At 42.9% G+C, this 22,860-nt stretch overlaps 1 protein-coding gene and 1 long non-coding RNA gene across 3 annotated transcripts in view; both read left to right on the plus strand.

The window, feature by feature from the left end:
- The first annotated feature begins 1,318 nt into the window (after nucleotides 1-1,318).
- LOC128348999 (uncharacterized) lies at nucleotides 1,319-5,142 on the plus strand. The gene is made up of 2 exons (XR_008318479.1): nucleotides 1,319-1,447; nucleotides 4,444-5,142. It is a non-coding gene; the product is annotated as an uncharacterized LOC128348999 (long non-coding RNA).
- A 1,358-nt stretch (nucleotides 5,143-6,500) lies between these two features.
- B4GALT4 (beta-1,4-galactosyltransferase 4) overlaps nucleotides 6,501-22,860 on the plus strand; it is a 57,425-nt gene continuing 41,065 nt past the window's right edge. Inside the window, exon 1 of one of the 2 annotated variants that reach the window (XM_053312507.1) lies at nucleotides 6,501-6,639. The gene's annotated coding sequence lies outside the window, so the exon portion shown is untranslated. The other variant, XM_053312506.1, reaches the window with a different exon arrangement.

A 22,860-nucleotide genomic window follows, 5' to 3' on the forward strand; every position in this document is an offset into this window, starting at 1 on the left:
TACATGGATACAGAGCATTGTGGATACTTGAGACAATGTACATGGATACAGAGCCCCCCCCCGCGCCAAAAGCCTAAACTCTTAAATTGTAAATTGCCCAGAGATTGGTTTATGGGGTGGTATATAAATGTGCCAAATAAATAATAAATACAAAGCCTTAATCACAACTAATTCCTTTGTTGCTTACTGTATGTGTGGAATGAAGCCATGAAAACACACCACAAGACCTGCAGGAACAAGGAGGCAACATGGGGTGCTAGGTTTGTGAGCTTGAAAGGTGGGGATTTTAAAAAATGAAATAGGTTGATAGAGTGTTAGACTAGGATTAGGGAGACCCGAGTTCAATTTCCTGTTTAACCATGAAATTCACTCTGGGTCATTTATCTCTCAGCCTAGCCTACCTCATAGGGTTGTTGTGAGGAGTTGCTGTATAGGAGTGTCCATGAATGGTTCAGCACCAAAATGGTTCGCCTTGAACTGGGCTGATTCGGTGGCTCCATCGTGGACTGAACCACAGATGGTTTGGTCCGCGATCGAACCGAACCAAGCCTGGTCACTCGTGTTTTGGTAACATACAGATTGGACTACTGCAATGTGCTCTATGTGGGGCTGCCCTTGAAGATGGTGCAGAATGCTGCTGCAAGAATGTTCGTGAGTGCAAGTCGCTTCACAAGTATCACACCCATCCCAGAGGCGTAACTAGGGAAAACGGCGCCCGGGGCAAGCATTGAAATGGCGCCCCCCGCGCCCCCAACATACTACATTATACTTAGGTTTTTCCTCACAAGTGCCCGCCGCCACCGCCAAGCCAGGCCACTGACTGGCCGCCAGGCGCCAGCAAAGCAATGGGGGGGGGGGGGGCGGGCGGCGCGGAAGGGACCGCTCGTGGGGGAGGGGGTGCCGACGCGCTCCCCCCTGACTGCTGCAGCGCTGCTGCACTGAGCAGGAAACATTTGTATTAACAAAAAATTTTTAAAAAAATTTAAAAAAATTTTTTTGTCATGGCGGCGCCCCTCATGTGACCAAAAAAGATGGCACCCGGGGCACGTGCCCCCCCCTGCCCCCCCTATAGTTACGCCTCTGACCCATCCTGCCGCAGCTTCATTGGTTACTGATTTGCTTCTGGGCTAGATTCAAGGTGCTGGTCTTGACCTTTAAAGCTCTACACGACTTGGTGCTGGGGTATCTGTTGGACTGCATTCACCCATATGAACCTGCCAGGGCCTTCCGCTCATCATTTCAGGCCCTGCTCATGGCCCCACCACTGACAGAGATCTGATTGGCAGGTGCTAGAGACAGGGCCATTTTGATTGTGGCCCGTCGGCTCTGGAACGTCCTCTCCGTAGAGCTTAGCCATGCTCCCTCCTCAGTGTTTAAAAAAACAAACCAACTAAAAACACATCTTTTAAAAGAGGCTTTTAAAAGTTTCACCTGTTGTTTATCTCTGGTAGGTTCTTTAGATTTTACAATTCTTAATTTTTAGTTTTTTAAAATAACGTTTATTTTAAAATCTGTAGTTCTGCTTGTGGTTTTAGCTTGGATTTTTAACTTATTTAGCTCAATTTGGTTGATTTTATTGGTCTGATTTTACATTGTAACTATTTCATAAATATTGTGAGCCGCCCTGAGTAGTAGTGTACTGGAGGGGCAGGGTCTAAATACTTTAAATAAATAAATTTGGGCGGGCCAGTTCGGCACCAAACAAGCAGTGGGGTGTGGGTGGGGTGGGGAGATAAGTAGTCAAAGGGCCTTCCTAGATGTCAATCACACTGCTGGCACTGTCATTTGTCCCTGGTGCAATCCATAGCAAAACTGTGCATGATCCACCTTCGTTTATCAAGCTGCTGCCAGGCAGGCCGCTTGGTAAAGCAGGGAGGATTGTGTTTGCTTTTGCTATGGGTGCATCGGGTGGGTGGGGGGCGCGGTAGTGCCGGCAGTGTGCTTGGTGAGTAAGAAGACCCTTTCACTTTCCAGGAGCCAGGACCCCTACCCCTCTACTTGTAATGGGGAATCCACAATGGATTCCCCTTTACAAGTATTAGCCACCAGACCACTGAACCAGTTTGGTCAAACAGAGCAGACCAGATGCAGTCAGTTCGACTGAATTGGTTCGGCAGCCTTACGTTTGGCTCAAATTTGATTTGAATTTGAGCTGAACACAATTTTTGGTCCAGGCAGACCCTTAACCATGTACGTTGCTCTAGGCTCCTTGGAGGAAGTAAAGCGAAGTGTGCTGTCAAGTCAATTTCGACTCCTGGCGCATACAGAAGGGGTTTGCCATTGCCACTTTCCACGCAGTGTGAGATGATGCCTTTCAGCATCTTCCTATATTGCTGCTGCCCGATATATAGAACCAGCAGGGATTCGAACCGGCAACCTTCTGCTTGTTAGTCGAGCATTTCCCCGCTGCACCACTTAAGGTGACCTTGGAGGAAGAGTGGAGTGTAAATATAAAGAGGAATGAATGAATACATGAATGATTGAATAGTGGGGATAGTGTGGAAGAAAACTTATTTCAGTAACAAGTTAGTCAGTTCAGATAAACAATTTCTGTATTATTATTTGAATATGGCATAACTTTATCTACTGACTAAATTAGATAAAGAAGATTCCTCTGTTGGAGGACAAATTACAGCATATGGTTTGCTAATCTTTTTGATGGGAAGAAAAGATGGCCACAAGGTGGTAGCAAACTGTTGCATGTCGTTTAAGATGGTGGGGGGCAGGGGGCGGGGGAAGGAGATTGTGTTTATACTAAGCTATGAACTTTCTTTTTACTTCTAAAACCAATAGCATAAATCCAATCCTCATGAAATGGTTCACTCATCAACTAGGGGACAAGAGACACCACTCCTCCAAATTTGGTGCAAAGCTGTTGCAATGGCTGAGATACAGCAGTTTATTGTTAGCTCCTAAAAAGAGGTTTCAAAGTGTTGGCAACTTTTTTTTCACCACAGATAATGAGGCTCTATTTACGTGCGGGCAAAACAGGTCTAAGGAAGCCCAGCCCTAGTTTCTCCTGCACGTGAGAACCACCGGAAGCCGCTCAGCTCCCAGCAGCGGTGCGGTGGCAAAACCACCTCTGGAGCCTGCTTTGAAAATGAGGTTAAGGGAGCAAGGGCTTTTTAGTTTTTCCAATTGTCTGCCAGTCCTGGCTGCTTGCATCCGGGGCTGGGAGCCTATGGGGCTCCCAGCTAGCATCAGGGGGATCCCCAAAAGTTCTGGGAGTTCCCTAGCCCCTAAACTTCCCTGCTGCCAGCAGAAGCTGGCAATCATCTGGGCAAGTGATCTGCCTGCCCAGTAAGATAGGAACATAGGAACATAGAACATAGGAAGCTGCCATATACTGAGTCAGACCATTGGTCTATCTAGCTCAGTATTGTCTTCACAGACTGGCAGCAGCTTCTACTGCTGCTACTATATCGGGCAGCAGCGATATAGGAAGATGCTGAAAAGCATCATCTCATACTGTGTGGGAGGAAGCAATGTTAAACCCCTCCTGTATTCTTCCAAAGAAAACCACAGAGCTCTGTGGGTGCCAGGAGTAAAAAAATCGACTTGACGGCACACTTTACAGTGTTTAAACGCTCTTTACTTTGATGTAGTTCTTCATAACAAGGCTGCTCTGTGCACAAAAGGAATTGAAAGACCTCACATGTGCATGGGATCTGCTTCTATGTGGTAAAGTCCCTCACACGGAGAGGAGAGCTGGTCTTGTGGTAGCAAGCATGACTTGTCCCCTTAGCTAAGCAGGGTCTGCCCTGGTTGCATATGAATGGGAGACTAGAAGTGTAAGCACTGTAAGAGATTCCCCTTTGGGGATGGAGCCGCTCTGGAAAAAGCATCAGAAGTTTTAAAGTTCCCTCCCTGACTTCTCCAAAATAGGGCTGAGAGAGATTCCTGCCTGCAATCTTGGAGAGGGCGCTGCCAGTCTGAGCAGACAATACTGAGCTAGATAGACCAATGGTCTGACTCAGTATATGGCAGCTTCCTATGTTTCTATGTTTCCCACCTGATTGACAGAAAGTGGTTGCACCAACCATCTTTAGGAAAATAGGAGCATAGGAAACTGCCATATACTCTTGTATTGCTGTTTTCCTTCCAAGGAAAATGGTCAGGCAAAGGTATCTTCCCCAATTATTTTTGGTAGATATCCAGAGCAAATACAAATCAACTGGAAAGTGCAGCTGCTAATTTGTCCGCAAAATGATTTTCAAGCCAATTTACATAATATGCATAATCTGGAACCCAGATTTGGAAAGCCAGAATATGGCAACCCTACGAGGCAATGTATTTCTTTGCATCTTTTCACAGAAGTCTTATCTTTTTGCTGCTGGCTATTCTTCTGTAAATTTAATCATTGGCTAATGGGTAAAGAGATTTGGGCAATGTGTTGCTACCATAATAACTGGACTCATTTATCCTACCTGGCTCTCATTCCAGAGAAGGCTGCCGTGCCATTGACTTTATATGACAAATACGTGTATTTCCTGCCTTCTGGCAGAGATTCACGGGAATGTGTAAGATGATCTCAGCCCCTGTTCCTGCACTTCTTAAGGATTTTCGAGAGGGCTCGGAAAGAGGCGGCACAGACAGAATGCTGCAGCATCACAGAATGTACAGTTTGACCTTTCTGATGCAACCTTTTGCTGACTTATAAGAGTCAGCTTGCGATCTTCTTTCTCCATCCAACACACAACCTTTATATCTGTGTAAATACTACAAAGACACACCGCTAGTCTGCAGTGGCAGGAGGGCAGGATTTAAGGTACTGGCAGTGGTCCGTGGAGGTGTGTTTGAACTTTTCAGCACTTGGAGAAGTGGAACAATCAGAGGCAGCCTAATACTGGCAATGAAATTGACATAGAAATTAGCTCCAACTGTTAACGATTGGTTCAAGAGTGTGAAATGTTGCCCTTATGTCAAAATTAACTTACTACAAGAAAGCAGTAAAAGGAATAAACAGGATAAATGTGTTGAAAAGTGGAATTTCCTTATACAATACTGGAAAAATAACTTTGTGGGTGTGAAGCCTCTGTTTGTATGATTATATTCTCCTTAATATGATAGTTGAAGGGGTTAAGATGCAACCGGAGAATATACATTGGATGCTCATTATTTAAAGTATTTTCCTTTACTGTGTTTTGTGACATATTTATTTATTTCATTTATATACCACCCCATCCAAACGGCTCTGGGCAGTGCACAACAATAAAAATAAAACCCACATATCAATCCTTTTAAACAACAATCATTACAGAACAATGCAAAAACAGCATAAAACCATTAATAATTAAAACATTTAAAACAATTTCTAACACCAGGAAGGCCTGGCCAAACAGATAGGTTTTAAGGGCTCTCCTGAAAGTCCTATAAACAATATAACATGTTTATATTGCTAAATATATAAAAATATTTATATCATATTTATGTTTAGAACAATATGGATTTAAGGGTCCACCCTGCTTGCATATGAATGGGAGACTAGAAGTGTGAGCACTGTAAGATATATCCCTTAAGGGATGGAGCCACTCTGGGAAGAGCACCTAGGTTCCAAGTTCCCTCTCTGGCTTATTCAAGATAAGGCTGAGAGAGATTCCTGCCTGCAGCCTTGGAGAAGTTGCAGAAGAAACCGCTGCCAGTCTGTGAAGACAGTACTGAGCTAGATAGACCAATGGTCTGACTCAGTATATGGCAGCTTCCTGTGTTCCTAAGGAAATTATAACTTAGCATGAATGTTTTCATGGTTATTGTATGTTATGAATAATGACTTTTATATAATTTTGTTCAATTGTTATGAGATCAATTTTATTTATGAATTGATATTTAATCAAAAAAGATGGGTAAAGTGTGCCCCATGCCAACACTGGCAGCAAATACAACAATAATGCACAAGCAGGCTTTTACCCTTAACACCTAAATCTTGACAAATTTGGTGGCAAATAAAATTACATGCAAGCAGCCAAGAAGCATGACCCTTAAAAATAAGTGTTGCTAACTTTGATGAAAAGTGACACCATAGACAAATAACCAAAAAGCCCTCACAACGAAATCTAGCTCAAGTTGGTAGGGAATAAAATAATACTGTGCAAGCAGCCAAGAACTGTGACCCTCACAAGTAAATCTTGCCAAAGCCTGTGGGAAATAAAATAATATGCAAACAGTCAAGAAGTGCCCCCTCGCCCCCAATATAGCTTGCCAATGTTAGTGGTAAAATAATATGCAAACACAAGAAAACACAACATCATATCAAGCAAAACCACAAAGCATTATATGCCGTAGATTTCTCTCCCATTCTGGACCCACTGGCCTGGCCCGGCCCAGCCCCTCCCTGCTCCTCTCCTCCAGACTGGCTGCTGCTGGCTGCTCAAGCTCAGCCCATCCCACCCTCAGCCTGACTGATAGACTCAGCAGCGAGGCAAGCGCTGCCACTCAGCATCCCGCAGCGCCTGCCTCGCAGCTGAACTTGTCAGAGAGAGGCTGAGGGAGGGGCGGGCGGAGTCTGAGCGTTCAGTGACAGCCAGCCAGTCACGGGGCGGTGGGGAGGGGTTCTCCTTGCCCGTCCTTCCCCCTCTAGAGAGGACCTGTCTCCTGCTACGGAAGCCGAGAGGACTCCTCCGACCGAACCAAGGGCGTGCCGTGAGTCTGGGAGGGGCGCGCGGGAGAGCGAGTCGTCGCCCAGCCGCAGCGGCACGGCGCTTTCTCCTTTCTTCCTTTACTGGCGGGTTGAACTTGCTGCTGAGGCTGTTGGGGCGGGAAAGTCCATCACTGGGACATTGTTGGCCCTACTGGGCCCGGGTGTGCATACGGCTTTTCAGGGCTGGTGTTGCTCTATACCCTGCGTTATAGTCCAAATCCTATGTGCTCTCCTATCTGGGAAGCCCCGCTAAACCCAACGGGGCTGACTTCCAAATCAAGGTGATTAGGATTGCTGCGTTTGTATAGCAAATTATTCCCGACAGTGCCTTAACTGCCAGGAGACTTTGGTACAGTGCTCGAAGAGGGAAGGCTGCTGTTTAATGTGCTGATGTTTTTCAGTACCTGAATTGTGCATTTCATGACAGAGGTTCTTTGCATCAGTATCACTGAAACCTAAGAGTAGTCCTAAGTGGAGCTTTCTTCAGTTATTTAATTAAACTGATTTTATAATTAATTAAATTAAATATGCCTAACTTGTGGACGCAGTCAACATCCAAGAAAATACAGTAACTGGAAGATGTGCTGAGCAGCACTTTGCCGATTTCCTTTTTGCTGATAAGAATCCAGCTCTGTGATAACTGAAAGCGATGGTAGCTATTGCCAGTGTTGAGCTAGGCAGCAGGACCTTTGGCTTTCCAGTTTGCCTGAGGGAGGATACTTACCCTGGGCAGCTGATGTCTCGAACCATGGTCTTATGCAAACATTGTCCTCATACCAGAGGGAAGTCTTTCGTGATTTAGTGCAACTTTCTGACACCTGTGTGTGTAGAATTGCATCTTTAATTGTGCTCAGTCTCATGAAAATGAGACTGAGAGGAGAGAAGAGAGCTGGTCTTGTGGTAGCAAGCATGACTTGTCCCCATAGCTAAGCAGGGTCTAGCCTGATTTGCATATGAATGGGAGACTTGATGTGTGAGCACTGCAAGATATTCCCCTCAGGGGATGAAGCCGCTCTGGGAAGAGCAGAAGGTTTCAAGTTCCCTCCTTGGCGTCTAGATTTTTTTTTTTAATAGGACAAGATTTTTTTATTGAACCAACAAACTACCAAAGCATACAGTACGTTGCCAAAGCACAATTATATACAAAAGTGTTTGTATATAATATAAGTGTTTGTACATGATATATCTACAAAGATTTATACACAAGGATTTGGAAACCCACATGGTTATGAAGTATATGCAGGTAGTACTGTAACTTGGGGGTGGGGGATTTCAAGGCACATCAGGTAATCGCGGGGCGGGGGTTACATCCAACGTCCATTTCCACAATTTGTCCCATTGCTGTTTAGAAGAGATACTCTTGTCTTTTTGCACATAACCATACAAACTTTTCCAGAAGAGATTTGCTGTCTCATCTGCGTGAACCTCTTGGTCGCGTCTTCCCTCCCTATTTCTATGCATGAGCATTGCATAAATGACATACAGGTTTACTAACCTGATTACGAGAAGGGGAACGTTCCAATTCCCTAGTATGGGGGCACCCGTTCCGTCCCATTTCCTTGAAGGTTTCTTTCTGGGACCTCAAAAGGAGGTTCTATCGCTCAAACCTGAGGTTGGTTCTTCCCAAGTCTGTTTTTCCAAATCAGGCCACTCTAACAGCTTGCTTACTCCCTGCCACACTCTTTTGGCTACCACACACTCTTTTAAGAAATGTGAGTGGGTTTCCCTGAATGTTTTACCTAGCTTACTAGCTTTCTGTTTGCAGGTGATTTTAGGGCACTCTTGCTGGTCCTCTGGGAGCCATGGCTTAGCCGCATTAAGTGGTAGTACTTGATGGTATAAGCGCCACCTTGTTTCCCATAAATGGAAAGGGACTTTTTTCTCTTTAAAGAGAGCGATAGGGTGATCGGGTTGCAACAAGTACTGTGAAGTGCGGTGTTTGTAGCGTTTACGTTCTGAATCAGGTTTTAAGAAACCCACTTATAGAATCTCTCCATAAATTGTTTTCCTTAGCTGCTTAACTGAGGAGGATCCTTTAAATAGATCCGGTTCAACCTGAGAGAGATTCCTGCCCGCAACCTTGGAGAAGCTGCTGCCAGTCTGTGAAGACAATACTAAGCTAGATAGACCAATGGTCTGACTCAGTATATGGCAGTTTCCTATGTTCCTATGAAAATGACTGAGACAAGCTAGTTATGACTGACTTGCACCATTCTTGTCAGTGAGAGAAGGACCGCCAACTTTCTTCGAGCTGTGTATATCTTCCAAACAGATGCTGTAAGCAACAACAGCAATTTTTTTTAAAAAAAATCCTTAGCTTTGAGATTGCATGTGAAATGCTTTTTAATGATTTTTTTTGCTTTGTTCATTTAATATCTGTCAACTGGACACTTCTCTTATATGATGATGTCAAGAAGTTTATCATAACAGATGCATAAGTTCAAACATGTGGTGTTCAAACATGTGGTGTTCTTCCTTGAGAGACTGGAGTACATTTTGGATTATAAAAACTATAGTTTGTCTGTTCTTCTAGCTGTCCAGAGAACAATTTGTTATGAGGTGGCTAACAAAGTTCATATTATTATTATTTTTCTTGTTATGTCGACTTTCTATCACTTCAGTTTCCCAAGTACTAGGAGACAGAAAACTTTTCATTCGTTATTAGAAGTATAGTTAGAAAAATGTCTATGAAAATATGTCCCAAATGACTGCAGAATGCTTTTTCTAGATGAACCAGATTAAAACAAGAATCCTAATTGAACCACAATTTATTTGCATATTTAAAAAGTTGAAATATTACGTGTTTGTTCTGCTCTTTCTCCTAGAAAGAGTAGCATACATAGCTCTCTCTCCATGTAAGGGGCCTGTTTATTCTTGTAACAACCCTGTGTGGGAGGTTGAATTGAGACTGTCCTATAATCTCTTCCTAGTTTCATGTCTGATTAGGGTTTTGAACCTGGGTCTCCCTGGTTCTTCCACTGGCTCTGTGGAAGGGATGGAAAGAAAGGAAAGATTGTGCCATTGAGTCAGTGTCAACTCCTGGTGACCACAGAGCCATGTGGTTTTCTTGGTAGAATACAGGAGGGGTTTACCATTATTGCCTCCTGCATAGTATGAGAAGATGCCTTACAGTACCTTCCTATATTGGTGCTGCATGATATAGGTGCTTCCCATAGTCTGAGAAACATACCAGTTGGGATTTGAACTGATAGCCTCTTTCTCCCTAGGCAGGTTGCTTCCCTGCTGCGCCATTAGGTGGCAGAAGGGATGGAGGCTTGTAATTTCACTGTAGAGTGGGAAGGAGACTATGAATAACTACATATTGGAGAAGATGGTATAAAAGACCATCTATAATTTCTGCATTAGATGTTAATTCAAGGTTTGCACACTGTACCATTGAATGTATGCAGGGATATGACATATGTGCTCTAGACCAGTGTTTCCCATCCATTGTGCTGTGAGATGCTGGCTGGTATGCTGTGCTGACTCACTCTTAGCTCCAAAAGTGGGAGTTTAAATTCCCTGCTTTTGAAGCTGATTTGCTATCTCTATGCACCAGAAAAAACATGAGACTGGAGGAGAAAGGAAGCTAAAATAAATAAACTTCTAAAAATTGTGCAGTGGCTTTGTCACTGCCAATAAAATAAAAGTTGGTGTTGATGGGGCAGTGTTTTCCCCACTTTTCATATAATTATGCCTCTGGATGAAGAAGGTTGGGAAACTGCAGGTAGATAAATGTGTGCATTTAAATTTTGATTTGATTGGGTTAACTTGCATGTACCAAATTGGGTGGGGAAGATGCATCTAGCTATTTGAACCCTTTTGTGTGTGTTTTCATAGCACCACTCCATACTGTGTTTTCTTATGCGTCATCATATTATGGTGCAGCCACACCTCGAGTACTGCGTATAATTCTGGTCATCACATCTAAAAAAGGACATTGTAGAACTGAAAAAGGTGCAGAAGAGGGCAACCAAGATGATCGGGGGCCTAGAGCACTTTCCTAGGCTAGGCTAGGCTACAAGATCTGGGGCTATTTAGTTTAGAAACAAGTTTTCTAGTAAGAACTTATCAGCCTACTTTCCTTTTCCCATCACTGTTTATTCTTTCAGACAGAATTCAGTAATTGAGGCCTTTTTATTATATGCATCCTGTAGAACCAGTACTGTGCAGCTGTGCGTATCCTTCCTGCCTGGAACTCTGGATCCTTCTCTAATATGATCTGTGGAGATCTTTATCTTCAACAGAGCTGAAGTCACTTTTGGCCCTCTTTAAACCAGGAGAGCATTTGATCCAGAGATGTCAAAGTGTAACCAAGCTTGACATATACCTATTGGACCATTGTGTGCAACTGTATCTTTAGGTAGTAAACGAGTTTAATATTAATTGAAGTGTGTAGTACTTCCTTGAAACTGTTGACTTTCAGCTTTTTCAAGCTTAACTCAATCTGTCACTTACAGATGCATAACCTATTGTTTCAGTGCTAAAGCCACACTTCCAGTTTAGTAGGAACTTGGAAATAGTGTGAACTAGCTATCGTTGCCAATATCATAAGAACAATTTTAAAAGCCCTGCTGTATCTGGCCAAAGACCCATCTAGTCCAGCATTCTGCTTCACACAGTGGCCAAACTGGTGCATCTGGGAAGCCACAATTGGGGGAAGAGGGCAACACTCTCTCCTGTTGAGTGTTCCCTAGCACCTGGTGTTCAGGGGCATGCCCCCTGTGGTCCTGATGGAAATATATGGCTTTCCAGGCTAGTAGCCATTGATAGCCCTATTCTTAATATCCTGCAGCCGGAAAGCCAATGTGATAGATCCTAATAGTAATATTGATAGTGAGCTATCAATAAAATCTAATACAAATGGAAGAAAGAGACAGAATAGAATTGGAGGAGGCCTTTAGGTCACCTAGTTCCACTGTCAGCTTAATGCAGGAAATCCAGAGCTAGAGACCCCAACAGAGTCCAACTGCTGAGGACTTCCAGTGAGGAAAAGCCCGTCACACTCCTAGGTAATTGGTTCCATTGTTGTACGGCTTTTACTTAAAAAGTTCCTTCTAATGTTCAAATGGAATCTACAAATCAAGTCTGTGCTGCCTTTGTGACAGCCCTTCATGAATTTGCTATTGTGCCCTCCTCCCCCCGGGGTAAATATACCCAACATATTGGTTTATTGTAGAATTCTGGTTCCTCCCCTTTATATAAAAAAAATAAGGTATGGATGTGAAACCAGGTAACTGTTTGGCCTCATTTTGTTTTGATGTCTTTAGGCATAATGTATTCTTTGCACAGTGTTCTTATATTTCTGGAAAAACAATTGTCAAACAAATTGAAGAAAAAGGAACCCCCAAATCCTTTAGAACTACTATACACTATTCAAATTACAGAATTAATGAATTGTATCTTAACATAGGTACACATAACACAAGTGCAAGAAAATTTTCCTGCCTCCACAGCAGCCCCAAAGCCCCATAACAGATGTTGCAGAGCCCCCTAATAGATGTCAGGGATGGGGATCCTTGAGATCAGGATGGGATGAGATACAGGGAGCTGCCAGGGGAAGAAGAATGCCTCAAAACTGGCCACAAGTACCAAGGGTGGAGCTGGCCAGATGCTTTCTGTGTACTTTGACCAGATGCCTTTCTGTTTTCAAGCAGGGTATGAAACCAAGAGTCTTCTCTTGCCTTTTCTCCCTAGCAAGTGGTATTCAACTATACTAAACATGGAGGTTTCTTTTAGCTGTTGCTAACACCAGTTTGTAGGTAAATTCATGGAGGATAAGCCTAATCTGATTTTAATGTTACCTGAGCCAGTGACCATTACCAGATCTTGTGGCAGTACATTCTATACACTAGTTGCAGGTGTACAATACTTACTTTTGCCTGCCCTGAATCTATTGCCAAACAACTTTATTGGGGGGCAGTTCAGACAGTACTTTTAACATGTGATTAGATTTCTCTACATGTGTACAAGTGATCATCCGTGTGTGTGGTGGTGGGGGGGTTGGGAATACATTTTCTACCCTGGATTTTAATATGAGATGTAATATTGGATTTAGAATGTGGGATCACATTGCAAAGTGGTGCTTTTCTGCCCTAACTAAATAGTTAGGGAAGCACCACTTTGCAATACGTTCATCTAATCACATCATAGTGACTTGCTCACATTCTAAATCCAGAGTAGAGCCCAGGATAGGATCATCCAGTTAGGTTAGGGCACAGTGTTTTCACACTTTGGGCACAGTGTTTTCTACCTGCTTGAGTAGAGGTGCAGAGTTGTGAGAGCGTTATTTTAATCTCTGCCACACTAACTGGCACAGGTGGGAAACGTGCTGCTTACACATGCTGTGCACAAATTTCACCCACTTTTTGGTATCAATAAATGCAAAACACTGTGTGTGCCTGTGTGTGTTTTACTTTCAAACATGGATTTTTATTTTTATTTTTGGCTGTGACAAGGAAAAAGATAGTTCTACCCATCAAGAAAAAGCCTTAAGCCATAGGGTGGTCCCTCTGGTCCCTCGTCTTCACTCCCCCACCTTCCAGTGCCCTAGTTACAGCCTCTTTAGTCACTCCCTCCACTGCATCTCTTCTCCCATATTATTATTATTATTATTATTATTTATTTATTATTATTAACATCTGACCGAACGTTTCACCCAGGAAGATCTCAGTCAGGTTGAGGGTGAAGGCTTGAAACAGAGAGGCCATAACAGAAGAGATCCCAAGGTGGGGCAGGGGGTGGGGGGAGATAACCAGGCAGGTCCCTTAAGGCATAAGGGTCCTTTGCCTTCTCTTCCCCGTCTTCCAGCACCCCACTTAAAGCTACAAAAGGTGGCTTTTTACACTCCTGCTGAATCTGGAATTGTGGATTGTGAGCATGGACAAGCAGCGACAAATGTCCCTGGGCCGAGAGGGTCAGAGGGCCCCCGAGGCCCCCCAAACAGACTTCCCCTTGGTGGGCGCTGTGGCTGGGCCAGGCCTCTCCTGCTGGCCTATGTGTTTCTCACTTGCCGGAAGTTGCATGCCCTGATGTGACATCATGGGCATGCAACATCCATAGTTGAACTGTGCAGGCGCGCAAGAGAGAGAGAGGCACTCCGGCTGGAGAAGCCCACCCACAGTGCCCACCACCCTCACAGGGGCAAAGATAAGAAGTGGTAGCAGGGCAAGGGCAGTGGGGCAAGGGCAGTGGGGCAAGGGTGGGGGCAGGGCAGGGGTGGCGGGGGAGATGTTTGTTGCCCCACTCCTTGTGTCTGATGTCAGATGCACGCTTGGAGGCGTGCTTTTTGCCCACAATAAGGGGAGCCCTCTACAAATATTTTGTCCCTGGGCCTCTGGGGATCTTGCTACGCCCTTGATTGTGAAGATCCTGCAGGTAGGTTCCAGACCTTGCCCAGACTACCCAAAAAATCTGAAACCCCACTAAAATGTCACATTTTTCAGGGAAGTAATGAAAAGCTCTTCCATTGAAAAGGGTGGAGAATGAAACCTCAGAGACCAGAAAAGACTAAAGTCACAGAGAAAGATAAGAGGTTGATATTTGGAGGACTGCATGCAAAGTACAAGCCCTTTTGCTAATATGCATACATACTTGGGGTGCATCCTGAGATCTCCAACCATGCCCATCTTATTAAGCTAGAAGGCAGGTAAGCATGTCTTGGGAGAAGACAAAGGAGCCAAAGCTATTGGTTCTGCCTTGGAAAAGAATTGCATCTCAACAGCTAATCGCTGTGCATGACTTTCATTTTATGTACCCATATTTATGGGAAGGTGCTGTGTTTGAAACAGAAAATACACAAAGGAAGCCTGGGGCAGGAAGAGGTGGGGTGTGTGTGTGGCAGCGGTGGCGAAGGATAGGTTTGCATCTGTGAAAGGAAATACAGTAGGATTCGAAACATGTGATTGAAAGAGTACACTCTACTCACATTGGTCTTTTTGTCTAAACTGTTTCCCAAGTGGGTATTAAAACGTGCAGTCAGTATATCTGTGGTTTAAAAGTATCATCTGAAGTAACCCTGGGTGACCCTGATTTATTGTGTTATATGAGAGAGAGAGAGAGAGAGAGAGCGCGCGCGAGAGCGCTTAAGTGGCGCAGCAGGGAAATGCTTGACTTACGAGCAGAAGGTTGCTGGTTCGATTCCCTTCTGGTACTATATTGGGCAGCAGCGATATAGGAAGGTGCTGAAAGGCATCATCTCCTACTGTGTGGGGCAGGCAATGGTAAACCCCTCCTGTATTCTACCAAAAAAAACCACAGGGTGCTCTGGGCTCCAGGAGTTGAAATCAACTTGATGGGACACTTTACCTTTATAAGAGACTGAGAGATTTTTCTCTGCACTCTTTTTCTGTACCATGCATCACTTTATACACCTTTGTTCATGTCCTCACACTTAGCCATCTTTCCCCCTAAAATTAAAAGTAACATATTTTAAATTTCCTGATTGTGTTTTAAGATATTGTTTTTATTTATTTACATTTGTATATGCTCTTTGTCCTGGGACCCCAAGGTGGTGAACAATTTTTTTTTAAGTCATAAAATTTCATTTAAAAGGCATTAAAGATGAGATGAGACAAACTGAACTGTACACAGTATTCTGAATGTGGCCTCACCATAGATTTGTGTGAAGACACTATTAGGTGACCCTATTTTGGTCACCTTACTTTAGCATTGCCATATTCAAGCTTCCCAAAGCCGGATGGCCTAATATTTGCATATTATGCAAATTATGCTGCAACTAATTTGAATTTTATTTATTTGACAGATTTCTATACTTTCCCCTCCTTCTCTGCCCTCCCATGTGATTGGATCCGGAGTAAAATCCAGGCAATCCGGGCAACGCATTTGAAATCCGTGTAAATCCGGGTAGGATTTAGCAGCCAGGTGGAAGAGCCAAAATCCGGGGGCTACCAGGGGACATGGCAACTCTACCTTACTTTCAATCCCTTTCCTCTCTCTTGCTGCCTCCACAAATGGAACTGATAGCTTAATTAAGCGATTCTTCATGATCCCAAGATCTCTTTCCTGGTTAGCCATTGCCAGTCTGGATGCTATCAATGTATGTGGGAAACTGAGACTTTTTGTGGGGGTCTCAATCTGACCCACTTTGCTAGCATTGTGTGTCATTTCTGAATTTGTTACCCATTTATTCAGTCTAGAGATATTTATTTATTTATTTATTCAATTTCTATACTGCCCTCCCCAAAATGGCTCAGGCGGTTTACATAGAGAAATAAATAAATAAATAAATAAATAAAATTAATAAATCTGTTTTGAGCAGCTCATAGTCTTTCTAGATTTTCTTTAGTCTGAATAATTTGCTACTTATCTTACCTCCAGATTATATATTAAGTTAAATAGCACCAGTCCTTTGTAAGCCTCCCGCTGCTTACTTCCCTGTAGTGTGAAAACTGTCAGCCAGCTTTTCTTTGTTTAACCAGTGACAGCTGCATAATAAAGAAGGTCTTTTTTCTTATTCCAGTAAATTTACTTAAGGTGTGGGACTGTTTGGTGAGGGACTTTATCAAAATCTTTTTGGATGGTCACAGCCACATGCTTTTATTTTACTTATTTATATTCTGCTTGATATATACATCTCTAGGTGGTGTACCCCCTACCCCCAAGTCCTGCTATGCTGCCACATAATGGCGGGTGTGTGTGTGTTCCTGGGAGGGATGAGCGAAGTACGCCGGGAGGTATACTCCCAGTAGGGTCACCGAAAGCGCGAAGATCATCCCAGCTGCCTAGCTAAAGCAAGCAGGCACCTATATTGGGCAGCAGCGATATAGGAAGGTGCTGGAGGTGGACGATCACGTTGGTGGCAGTGACAAAGGCATGGTTTCATACTGCGTGGGAGAAGGCAATGGTAAACCACTCCTGTGTTTTACCAAGAAAACCACATGGATAGACAAAATGGAATGATTGTCAATGTAGTGCCGGATGATGGGCCCCTCAGGTTGGATGGTACTCAACATGCTACTGAGGAAGAGCTAAGGATCTCTCAAAGTACCGATGGTGCTTATGATGCAGTTAGAGCAGGCTTCCCCAAACTGCGGCCCTCCAGATGTTGCTGAACTACAACTCCCAGCATCCCTAGCCACAATTGATTGTGGCTAGGGATGCTGGGAGTTGTAGTTCAGCAACATCTGGAGGGCCGCAGTTTGGGGAAGCCTGAGTTAGACTAAAGCCTTTTGGACGTCTAGCGGCTGATGTTGCCATGTGGGAAAAGAAATCCGAAGCTGCAAAGACAGAATTACAATGGGAACGTGGAACATAAGAAGCATGAATGTGGGAAAGTTCGACACAGTGAAAGATGAAATGAATTTACTACAGATCGACATCTTGGGCATCAGTGAATCAAAATGGACTGGAATGGGACACTTTCAGTCAGAAAACCATACCATTTACTACTCAGGACACAAACAAAGAAGGAATGGTGTTGCTTTCTTAGTCAGGAAGGATATAGCAATGACAGTACTTGGGTACAATGAGGTCAGTGACCCACTAATATCAATTAGATTTCGTGGACAACCCTTTAACATGACAGTTATTCAAGTCTATAACCTAATGACCAATGCAGAAGAAGAGGAAGTTGATGAGTTTGATGCTCAAGTCCAGTCTGAATTTGACAGAATATGCAAGCAAGATGTGCTGCTGGTGACTGGAGACTGGAATGCTAAAGATGGAAAAGGTAAGGAGGAAAACACAGTCAGCCTATATGGCCTAGGAAACAGAAACGAAGCAGGAGAACGACATTAGTTTCTGCCAAGTCAATGATCTCTTCATTGCTAACACATTCTTCAGACTATCAAAGCGGCGCCTATACACATGGACATCACCAGATGGAGTACACAGAAATCAAATTGATTACATTATTGGTGCAAGGAGGTGGAAGAACTCAGTTATAACAGCAAAGATGTGGTTGGTGGCCAATTGTGGAACAGATCACGAACTGCTCAAGTGCAAGTACCAAGTCAAGCAAAAGCGGACAAACAAAGCTCTCGAGCTTCCACGATATGATCTTGAGAAGGTACCCACTATTTTCAAGGAGAACATCAGGAACCGCTTTGAAGTTCTGAATCTCATTGATAGGGAGCCAGAAGAACTGTGGAATGAAATTAAAAAAGTTGTCAAGGACAAATGTGAAAAGAGACTGCCAAAGACCAAGAAACAGAAGAAAGCAAAATGGATGTCACAACAGATGGTGCAAATTGGCAAGAAGAGGAGAGAAGCCAAAGTCAAGAAAGATAAGTTCCTGTTAGGTTCCTCAGGGAGGAACTTAAAAGGGAATTTCAGAAAGCTGTTAGAAGAGACAAGGAGCAGTACTACAATGGCATCTGAAAAGACCTTGAGGATGGAAATAGACACAGAAAAACAAGGCAGGTTTTCCAAAAGATCTCTGAACTCAGACGGAGGTTCCAACCTCAAATTGGTATGTTAAGGGATGCCAAAGGACATTTAATAACTGATTCAGAGAAGATCAAACAGAGATGGAAGGAGTATACTCAAAATCTGTACAGCAGGGACGTCAAAATCCAAGATACTCTAGAAGATATTCCTTACCTGCAAGAACCTCTAGTACGGGAAGATGAAGTTAGATCAGCACTCCGGTCATTACCAAGTCGGAAGGCTACAGGAATTGATGGAATAGCTACAGAAATATGGCGGGCAACAGAAGAAGAATCAGTCAAGGCTCTAACCAAACTATGCCAGCAAATTTGGAGAATGACACAGTGGCCAACAGATTGGAAGAGGTCAGTATACCTACCCATACCAAAGAAAGGAGACTTAACGGATTGTGCAAACATTCACACAATATCCTTAAATTAACATGCTAGCAAAATAATGCTCAGGATCATCCAATGCAGATTAGAGCCCTATGTGGAAAGGGAAATGCCGATGTTCAAGCTGGTTTCAGAGAAGGCCGAGGAACAAGATACATCATTGCTGATGCATGCTGGATAATTGAGAAAACCAAAGAATACCAGAAAGAAGTCAATATGTGCTTTATTGACTACAGAAAAGCCTTCAGTTGCGTTGACCATGTCAAGTTGTGAGATATCCTTAGGAAAATGGGTATCGCATTGTTCTCATGAAAAATCTATACACAGGACAGGAAGCCACAGTCCAGATGGAACATGGTAAGACAGACTGGTTCCAGATCAGCAAAGGCAAGGCTGCATACTTTCTCCATATTTATTCAATTTATATTATTCCTTATTTACACAGTCAGTTATTGACTGGTTTGTTTTATCCAGACATCGAGTCCTTCCCATGGAACTGGGATGGCTGAATTTCATCATCAATATTGTTGGTTATTATAGATATTGTCATAAAATATAGGCTGTTCCCATTAAAGTTGCTTTTTGTAATTGGCTGATGGTGATTTCGGTGGCCCCTATGGTGTTGAGGTGCTCTTCAGGTTGTTTTGGAATTGCACCTAGGGTGCCAATTACCACTGGGATTATTTGGGTCTTTTTCTGCCATAGCCTTTCAATTTGTGGATCTTTGTATTTTGTGATTTTCTCTATTTCTTTTCCTTCTATTCTGCTATCCCCTGGTATTGCTATGTCGATTATTTTAACTTTTTTCCCTTTCTTCTATCGATCGGTCTATAATTACTTTCATGATGAGATGAGTTTTCCCAGTTGTTAACCACTGTTCAATATCACCGCCTTTCATAATGTGATTGAACTGTTTTGATAGTTGTTTATGAAGGCTTGTTAGGTGTTTAAGCCAAAAGCCATGCAGTTGATTGTCGCCTGGCGCAGTCCAATTTTTAATTTTCTTTGCTCTTTCACTTATTAATTCTGGTGTTATTACTAGATCTTGCATTTGTTGGTTACATTTTTGACCTCTTTCATCCAGCTTGCTTTTTTATTATAATCTATTGGATTGTCCCATAATTTCCCGCAGAATTGCACTGTTTCTTCTTTATTTGTTGTTTCTAGGTTTCTTGCAGTTTCTCCTTCTATGCTTTGGTAGAAACGTCTCTGATTCGACTGGAATTGGAGATTCTGCCTGTGTTGTGTAATTCTGGCTTCATATCTGCTAATCTTCTTTGACACTGCTGTTATTTGCTGCTTTATGATTTCCAGGACTTCTCTAATTTTCCTTGAATCTAGGTGGTATTTTTGGATCAGATACTGTTTGGTGTTTTCATTCTTCAGCTTCTTGTCTTTCATATCTTTCAATTTACTAGCATCTGATCTAAGCCTGGCATTTTTATTTTCTAATCTAATCTTCCATTTAGGTGATGTACTGCTTTCTTTTTTGACAGGTCCACTGATCTTATATCCGAGCTCTTGTGTTGTTATTGTTGCTGCACTGTACACTAGTTGGTTTGTTTCTTGCAAATTCTTGGTTGTTATTTCTGCAAGTGCAGCATTGACATCTTTTAATGCCTGAGCCAGTTGTTTTTTGGCAACTGTTTTTAGAGCTGGAAGTCGAACCCTGGTGGTTGTTTGGTTCATGTGCTCAGTTATTTTTTGCTTTAGTTCTTGTTGCTTTTCTGTTAAACGGCATTTGGGTTTTTGAGGTGAAGGCAAAGGGGAGGTTGCTTGGTTTTGATTTTGAAACAGTTCAGCAACAGTGGCATCCTCTATTTCCAACCCCTCTTCCACCTGCACCTGAGCAACTTCTTCAATTGGTGATAATTCTTCTTCCATATCTTGAGCCTGTGTTGCTCTTTGCAGTTCTTCCAGCTCAACTCCTGTGAATACTTTATTTCTGATTATGAATCTTCTCTGGTCTGCTAGCCTTTGTTCTGTTATTTCTGTATCTGGATGCTTCTCTTTCCAAATTTGGTACATTCTTTTTAAATAACCTCTTCTAGTTGGATTAGACTTGTAATAGCAGATCATTATTTCCCTGTTGGCATTTTTTGTATATTTTTTTCAGTTAAGCGACGTTTCTTCCAGTAACTTTGCTGTCTCCAGCCCTGGTTGCTCAACTGAAGATCCTGAGTCCTGTTGCCCACTTGCCACTAGATGTCCAGGGACTATAGCATCTGGCGCGGTCCTTGTTGACCCGGGCGACGACCAATCCGGTATAGATTTATTAAAGTTACGTCTCACCATATTGTTGATGGGAGAGGCACTCTTTGTCTGGCTCCTTTGGTGAGACCTGTCCAGTATGGTTGGACCTCTGGCATAGCTCTCACCTTCATCAGAGCACACAAGCCCCACAACCACGCCAAGGTAGTGCCTCACTGGGGGTTGTTGTTGATATTATTATTAATTCTATACCGCCCTTCCAAAAATGGTTTACACAGAGAAATAATAAATAAATAAGATGGCTCCCTGTCCCCAAAGGGCTCACATTCTAAAAAAACCCAACAAAAAACACAAAAAAACCCACACACAAGATAGACAGCAGCGGAAAAAATGGAACTACAACTAAATGTCAAGAAGACTAAACTAATGACAATGGGTACAGCAACCAGCCTCAGAATTGACACTGAAGTGGTGGATAGCTTCTGCCTTTTAAGATCAGCCATCAACAGTAAAGGATCCAGCAGTCAAGAAATATGCTGCAGACTAGCACTTGGTAAGGTTGCAATGAAGGCCTTGGAAAGGATATTTAGATGCCGTGACATGTCTACACCTACAAAGATTAGAATTGTTCAGACAATGGTTTTCCCCATGACACTCACTCTATGGATGCGAAAGCTGGACTTTGAAGAAGCAAAATAGAAAAAGTAATGACACTTTTGAACTTTGGTGCTGGAGAAGACATTGGAGGATACCATGGATAGCCAGGAAAACCAACAACTGGATCATAGAACAAATCAATCCAGAATTTTCACTCTAGGCACAAATGACCAGGCACAAACTATCATACTTTGGACACATTATGCAAAGACCCAGCTCCCCTGAGAAGTCTATAATGCTGGGGAAAGTTGAAGGAAAGAGAAGAGGACAACCAGCAGCAAGGTGGATGGACTCGATTACAACAGCAATGAATACACCACTGAGAATCTATCTATGTGGTCACTAAGAGTCAACACCAACTGGACAGCACTTAATCAACCAATCAATCAGTCAGGTGGTGTACACAGTCCAAATTATAATATAAAATAAAAACCAGTTTCACAGAATAAAACAAATACAGGTGAAACTCGGAAAATTAGAATATCGTGCAAAAGTCCATTAATTTCAGTAATGCAAATTAAAAGGTGAAACTGATATATGAGACAGACGCATTACATGCAAAGCGAGATAAGTCAAGCCTTAATTTGTTATAATTGTGATGATCATGGCATACAGCTCATGAAAACCCCAAATCCACAATCTCAGAAAATTAGAATATTACATGGAACCTAGAAGACAAGGATTGAAGAATAGAACAATATCGGACCTCTGAAAAGTATACAGTGTACTGTGCTTGATTGGCCAGCAAACTCGCCTGACCTGACCCCATAGAGAATCTATGGGGCATTGCCAAGAGAAGGATGAGAGACATGAGACCAAACATTGCAGAATTGCTGAAGGCCGCTAATGAAGCATCCTGGTCTTCCATAATACCTCATCAGTGCCACAGGCTGATAGCATCCATGCCACGCCGCATTGAGGCAATAATTGCTGCAAAAGGGGCCCAAACCGAGTACTGAATACATATGCATGCTTATACTTTTCAGAGGTCCGATATTGTTCTATTCTTCAATCCTTGTCTTCTTGATTCCATGTAATATTCTAATTTTCTGAGATTGTGGATTTGGAGTTTTCATGAGCTGTACGCCATGATCATCACAATTATAACAAATTAAGGCTTGACTTATCTCGCTTTGCATCTGTCTCATATATCAGTTTCACCTTTTAATTTGCATTACTGAAATTAATGGACTTTTGCACGATATTCTGATTTTCCGAGTTTCACCTGTAAAGGCCTGGGAAAACATGCATGCTGACATTCTTGAGAGCTCCAAAAGGTTGGTGAGGAGGGCTTCCTTTTGCAGAAGCCAGTTTTTCGAATCATCAGCAAGGCTTTATAAATGCTAACTTGACTGTAATTTCTTGGATCACTTTTTGCAATCAGATTTACTTTGCCTACTTTCCAGTTCCCCAGTAGGGAGCCTCATTTTAGTTGCATATTTTTGATAGGCAATCTACAGTTTTACATTTGAGGTCCTTAAGAACTCTCAAGTGTATGCCTCCAGATATGGGAGCTTTTAATTTGTCAGTTTACTCAGTAAATTCATCTCTTGTTGGCCACATAACTCAGTT

This window comes from Hemicordylus capensis, chromosome 3, assembly GCF_027244095.1.
Source record: "Hemicordylus capensis ecotype Gifberg chromosome 3, rHemCap1.1.pri, whole genome shotgun sequence".
Taxonomy (NCBI): Eukaryota; Metazoa; Chordata; class Lepidosauria; order Squamata; family Cordylidae; genus Hemicordylus; species Hemicordylus capensis.